Source organism: Phytophthora infestans, genomic scaffold (assembly GCF_000142945.1).
Source record: "Phytophthora infestans T30-4 supercont1.299 genomic scaffold, whole genome shotgun sequence".
Classification (NCBI taxonomy): domain Eukaryota; phylum Oomycota; class Peronosporomycetes; order Peronosporales; family Peronosporaceae; genus Phytophthora; species Phytophthora infestans.
The window spans coordinates 63,252-70,373 of NW_003303460.1; positions in this window are offsets into that span (position 1 = coordinate 63,252).

The window sequence follows — 7,122 nt, forward strand, 5'->3', positions numbered from 1 at the left end:
AAGATTCTCGGTCTTTGGCGTATTGTTCAGACGCCCCGGAGAAGCATTAAAGCTTGGGAATTTGCTCACAAACACAGAAAAATGAAAGCAACAAGTCACGTATTATACGTATTCAAATAAACATATATACGGGGATTCATTTGGCTAGGCCGTGAACGCAGGTAGGGTACTGCTCTAATATGAAATATTGCCGAGAATTCGTGAGGTGTATTGTGCAAATTCAGTCACTGAGCAATACTTTCGCGTGTTCACAAGTATTCGGATCTGAAGTAGTCGCCAGACCATTTTTCATCAAGTAGGAGGGTGTTCTCAACAAATTTGGCAACAAAAGAAAAAAAGAGACAGTTGCAAAATGGATCTGCGGGAAGCCCAAGAGAAGCAGTTTGTGCTTCCGACGCAGCTTCTGGGGACCGGATAGATTTATTTAAAAAAATTGTATTCGAAGAAAGAATGCTTATCCTCACAAATTTATTTAGTGCCTCCAGGCACAAGTTGTCCGGTAGGGCGTCCCCTTGTATCATTGACGATGCGATTGATAGTTGATATAGCCACCGGTTAGACTATCTTTTAACTTAAATTTATGCCTATCGAAACTCGAAAAGGAAACAGAATAAAACTGTATTTGAATTCTCTTGTGAAAGTCGCAGACGACCTAGTTTCTCTTACAAACGTATATCCACCAGTAAACTTCGTAAATCCAAAGCTCGCTTCCTTACAGCTTATCTGCCTCGAGAAGCTGTAAGGAAGGGTTTCGATCCACGTAAACAATGAAGAACCGTACTGCTATGCAAAAGTACTCATTAAACTAAACAGTAGAGTAATATTAGAAGCTTTTTATGTTGGTTATTATCGAAAAAGTTGGACGACGAAAGCGAAATCAGTGCAATAACATTGACGTAAGTAACGTAATGACTTGTAGGAAATAACAAATATCACAGCTACAGCTTACTCCTCCATCGGAATAGCCTTCTTATCCGCCTCCGACTCTGAAGGCTGGTGCTGCTGCAGCGCCTTGGTCTGTTGTCCTGGTTGCAGCTGCTGCTGGCGCTGTTGGTCCTTGATAGTCTTCTTCTGTGCCTCCCCGAACGGCGTCTGCTGCCACAGAGTCTCGAACTCGTCGGGCGTGCCGCTTGTCGAGTTGGTTGGAAGGAGGCGGGTGAGGCGAACAAGGAGAATTAGAAAGTGAGTGAGATTAGAACTTACGCAAAGCCTGCTTACACCTAGTCTGCCTGCAGTCCTTGGGTATCGTGTCCAGTCCAGCACGCTGTCGTGTCCTACCTTGAAGTAGACCTTGAAATTGCCAAGATGACTCAAGTTACCGTTGCACCTGCGGTTTTACCACTTGATGACGCGTGATATGTAGACCGTGTGCCGCACTGTGCTCACAGAGTAGCACGTTCCGACACTCCCACTCGGCACATGCCAAGTCGCGTGACGAACAAGCTGAACTTTGCTTGTGGCAGCGGCTTGGTGAACATATCCGCAACCATGACCGCGGTCGAACAGTACACAATCTTGATTGTTTCGCGCTGCACTTGCTCGCGAATCCAGTGATAGCGGAGGTCAATGTGACGCGATCGTTGCGAGACGCCCTTGCCTTCAGCCACATGCTGAGCTGCCTGGTTGTCCTCGTGGACTATCACCTTGCCCACGTCAAATCCCAACTCGAACAGCAGCTGCTTGAGTCCGATACACTCCTTGGCTCCGTGCGCTAGAGCAACATACTCTGATTCAGTGGTCGACAGCGTAACAATCGGCTGCTTCTTCGACCCCCATGCAATGCAGCACCCGTTGAGGAATATAACGAATCCCGTCGCCGACTTGCGCTCGCGCTCGCAAGCAAATGCAGCATCACAATACACTTCCAGCTGCAGCTTACGCTGAGAAGATCGACGGTAAACAATCCCCATGTCGGCCGTCCGCGCGATGTAGCCAAGTACACGCCTAACTGCATCTTGTACAGTGCGGGTCGGCTGCTCGGTCTCTTGTGCGATCAGGCGAACTGCTGTTGCGAGATCAGGTCGACTAACCGTTGATGCGTACAGCAGTGAACCGACTTCAGGACGGATCGACTCATCAATGACTTCGGTGTCGTCGGCTACTTGGCGTTGGAAGTTGCTGTCCATTGGTGTCCGGGGTTGCGACCTGTCACCATGGCTGGCGAACCGCTTCACAACGGTGGCGGCGTACTTCTGCTGACGATCGTCAGCACATCACCGTCCTTGTTCCAGCCTAGCTCCATGCCCACGAAGCTGCTTGAAGCATCGCACTTGTTAATCGCGAACCGACTGGTGATGCTAGCTTGAAATGCAGCAAGCTCCGATGCCAAGTTGCTGAAAATTAGCATGTCGTCTACATAAAGTAGCACAATCACAATGCTGTCAGTAGTCCGCTTCACCAAGACACAGGAGTCCGACTGGCATTGCACGAATCCAGTCTCGCACAGGAACTTGGTCACGGTCTCATACCAAGCGCGTGATGCCTGTTTAAGCCCATACAGGGCTTTGCGAAGCTTCCATACCGTTTTGTCGTTGCCCTCGGTGGGTGGAGTGACGAAGATGGTTTCAGCAAGATTGCTGTTCAGGAACGCCGTTTGCACATCGAGCTGAAGATGATCCCAGTCCAGTTGAACAGCCAGAGCAAGAATGGCTCGGATCGAGTCGTGACGTACAACTGGGCTGAAGGTTTCCGTGTAGTCCACGCCATACTGCTGCGTAAACCCCTTTGCAACCAGCCTGGCCTTGTACTTGTCAAGTGATCCATCAGGCAGTGTCTTGCGTCGGAATACCCATTTGGTCTGCACTGGACGCACATTCGCTGGAGCGAACACTTCCTCGTAAGTGCCATTGCGACGCAGGCTGTCCAGCTCACTGTTGATTGCTTGACGCCACTGTTCTGCGTCGGGCCGAGCCATGGCTTCCTGCAACGTAAGCGGGTCGCTTAGCTCGCTGACCAATGCTGTCTCCTCCGCGTTGTGCGACTGCTCGTAGTCCAGCCTACGCACCGATTTCTTCTTGATGCGCGTACTGCGACGAGTTGGCTGTTTTTCCGCGCGAGGATCAATGAGATGGCGCTCCGGCAAGTCACTCAAAGGTTGACTGCCATCCGCGTCACTAACCAGTTGACTGCCATCAGAGTCCTCCATCTCGATGTCTTCTTGGATCGCTTCGAGATAGCGAGAAGGTGCGACCCCATCCACTGGCTCGTCATACACCTGCGTTGGTAGTTCTCCATTCAGCGTCACCGTCGTGTTTCTCGGTACGCTTGACTCAAAAAATACTGCAGTCATGGAGACAATAGCTCTCCCACTGCCTCCGTGACCACTGGGTACCCAAAACCGGTAGGCGCCGCTCTTCTCGTACCCGATGAAAATCGCCTTGATGGTCTTTGCGTCGAGCTTGTGACGCTGTGACTTCGGCAGTAGGACTTCAGCATCACAGCCAAATACTCGAAGCCTGCTCAGCACTGGGGCGCCGCCAGTCACCGCTTCGAACGGAGTCTTGTCACCAAGTACCTTCGTTGGGCAGCGGTTCCGGATGTATGCAGCCGTCAGCACCGCGTCACTCCAGAAGCGTTTCCCCAAACCGGCAGCCTGCATCATCGCTCGCGCCATTTCAACGACGACTTGGTTACTGCGCTCAACCTTGCCGTTCTGTTGTGGTGTGTATGGCGTGCTGAACTCCTGTGCAATCATGTTTTCATTGCAGAAGTCAGCGATTTCTCCTCCCACGTATTCTGCCGCATTGTCGCTTTTCAACACCGCCACTCTTGCACTCGGGATCATCACCTTGAGGTTGGCGATGCACTCGCGTAGCGCGTGGGTGGCCGAGCTCTTGTCCTTGACAGGGAAAACTGAGGCGAGATGGTATGGCTCGATCATCATGCTCACCATGCCTGTGTAACCGTCCCGTGACGTGGTTTCCATTGGCCCCACATAATCGATAGCGATCACCACCTGCCCGCGCTTTAGCTTTCGCGGCTTCTTTTCCGGAAATGACACACTGGCCAGCTTCCCAGCTGCACAGGACCCACAAGGGAGCAGCTGTGAGCTTCGGGTTGTCACATCACCGGCTTTCAGCAACGCCTTCAAATCCCGAGCATTCAAGTGGCCCAATCTGGCGTGCCAGGTAGCTAAGTCGTCCAATTGGTCTCCAGACGCGTATTCCACCTCAGCACAATTGCCTGTGCTGAGGGGCGATACAACATACAGCCCACTGGTGCGACGTGTAGCAAGTAGCTTATCGTGACCGCTGGTGATGACACAATGCTCACGATTGAAGGTTGCCGTAAGGCCAGCTGCTCCGACCTTGCTCAAGCCCACAAGATTGCGCTTGAGGCCTGGGACGTACAGCACGTTGTCCAGTGTGCAGGTGCTGCCAGAGACGAGAGGTAGGTGAGCCGTTCCGCGATGCGTAGCGCTCAGCTTCATGCCACTCGCAGTCGTAACCACGATGTCATTGTCCATTTTGTTCAGGCCATTGAGCAGACCACGCGATCCCGTCATGTGACTCGAAGCTCCTGAGTCAATGATCCAGTCAGACTCTGCACTCGAGCTGACTTGGAAGGAAAAACCGCTTTCCTCACCTTCTTCGTCGTCTTGTCCAGACGTAGCAGCGTGGCCAAAGGCACCACCAATTTGCTTGGTCTTGCACTCGTTCTTGAAGTGACCGTACTTCCCGCAGTTGAAGCACTTGCCCTTCTTCGCGCCTGGCTTTCCGTGCGTAGCAGCAGCAAATGCATTACCACTTCGCACAGCCTGCGTTCCACCACGCTTTCCGCGTTGCGTCTGCGTCGTGCGGCGCCTGGCTTCGGCAGCCGCCTTGATCAGCAATTCCTCCATCGAAGCACACGATTCCAGCGATCCAATGTAGCCATTCCAGTCAGGTCCAAGGCTCTGCAGGAAGTTGCTTTTCTTTTCCGCGTCCGTCAGAACTACCTTGTAGCACTCCAGCTCAGCAAGCATCAGGCGCGTCTGGCGGACGTGCTTCAGCATGTCGCCACCAACGTCGACATAAAGCGACATGTACTCTCGCTTGAGAGCCTAAACGGTTGTGTCACACACGTGACGATGCGTCTTCTGCAGCGCCCCCAGCATGGCCTTCGGGTGCTGAAGATCAGCCACCAACGCAGCTTGATCATCCGTCAGCGCTGCCAGAATGATGGTCATGGCCAGCTTCTGCTGCATCTCCAGTTGGTGCAGCGGTCGCTCTTGCTGCCGTAACGGCCGATCGGCTTGGCCGGACTCTTCGTTCTCGAGCTGGAGCAACGTCGGTGCGGGCTTCAGCACCGCGCTTCATACGTCCTTCACCTCCAGGTAAAGCTGGAGTTGCCGCGCCCAGACTCGGTAGCCCGTTCCGTCGAACTTGCGAAGCTTGGTCGTGAACGCGGTCGTGGTGTTGGCACTCATAACCTGTCGAGTTGGTTGGAAGGAGGCGGGTGAGGCGAAGAAGGAGAATTCGAAAGTGAGTGAGATTAGAACTTACGCAAGCCTGCTTACACCTAGTCTGCCTGCAGTCCTTGGGTATCGTGTCCAGTCCAGCACGCTGTCGTGTCCTACCTTGAAGTAGACCTTGAAATTGCCAAGATGACTCAAGTTACCGTTGCACCTGCGGTCTTACCACTTGATGACGCGTGATATGTAGACCGTGTGCCGCACTGTGCTCACAGAGTAGCACGTTCCGACAAGTACCAGCCATTTATCATCTTCAAGAGTAATCCAGCTAAACGTGCCGATACACAGCTACAAAACAATAGTGAGCGAAATGGATTTGGCGTCACGGTGTGGGAGGAAGTGTTCCCCTTACAAGATATCCATCGGTGCAAAATTTATGGAAATCGAACGGCCTGGTAAAATTCCAAGGTGTCTCTCGAGATTTTAAGATACCATTTGGCAAGTCGCGAAAATGTACACGAAAACGTCCTGCTTCTGTGGGACGACTTCAGCGGCCACTGGACCGATGAAGTTGTTGACTATCCTACAAGCATAAATGTCGTTCTACTCAAGGTCCCACCGCGCTACACGTATGTGTGTCAGCCGGCGGATTTTGCTTGGAACCAACCCCTTAAAAGCCGACTACGTGTGCGCTGGATAAAGCATTTGAAAATTCAACAAAGATCGTTTAAAGCTCGGGAAGCAATTACGGCAAAAACGCAATGATCTGGTAGAAAAAGCTAGGAAAACACACCTGACTTATTACCAAGGGGAAGCCCGTGCTGCTATAGAGGAAATGCGATCTCAGTTCGACGACAAACCCTTTAAACTCAATGCACCGGGGCGAACCACAATAACGGAGTGGATAAAAGAGTCCTGGTACGAGCTTACGGCCACCACCATCTCTAACGGTTTTCGAAAGGTGGGGTTATTGATGGATACACGTGTCGTCGAAGACGACGATACACATTCCTGCGACACAGAATCTACTATAAAGAAGCTGCTTGGACTAAAACTTGTGGAGGCAACTATAGATTCGGACGACGCCATTGAGGCGAGTGACAATAGCTGTGATACCGACTCGGTATTACCGAGTAGATGTTGTTCTGCTATTGGATACAACGTTTTTAACTTTTTAGGCTTACTTTTATAAAATTACCTCACATCCTAAATTAAACAAGGCATTGACCATATGGCCACCATCCTTCCAAATTTGTAGTGACCCTTACGACTACGATTATGCGGTATGAAGCCTGCACTGTTGATTGGGACGCTGCCATCTGAGTACGAGAACGTGGTCGAGACGTTCCTCGCGAGTCACACCTCGCACGATCCGAGTACCCCGCCCAACTACGAGCAGCTGGAGCATGCGTTGGAGGTGGCGTATGACAGACGTCAGAGCCGCCAGCAAGCGAAGAGGGCTGAGAGTAACAAGGAGGAGAATAGCAATGAGAAGGCCTATGTTGGTTATGACTGTGGTAGGGGTTTTGGACGTGGACGTGGTCGAGGTCGAGGTCGTGGTCGAGGACGCGGCTACGGACGAGGACGAGATGAACAATGTGAAGGTGGTCGAGGATATGGACATGGTCGTGGAGGACGAGGATGCTGCTTCCTCTATGGGAAACAAGACCACTATGTGTATGAACGTCCTCATCTTGGGCAGCAACCGCCCAGTGGTGAACCGCAGAGGA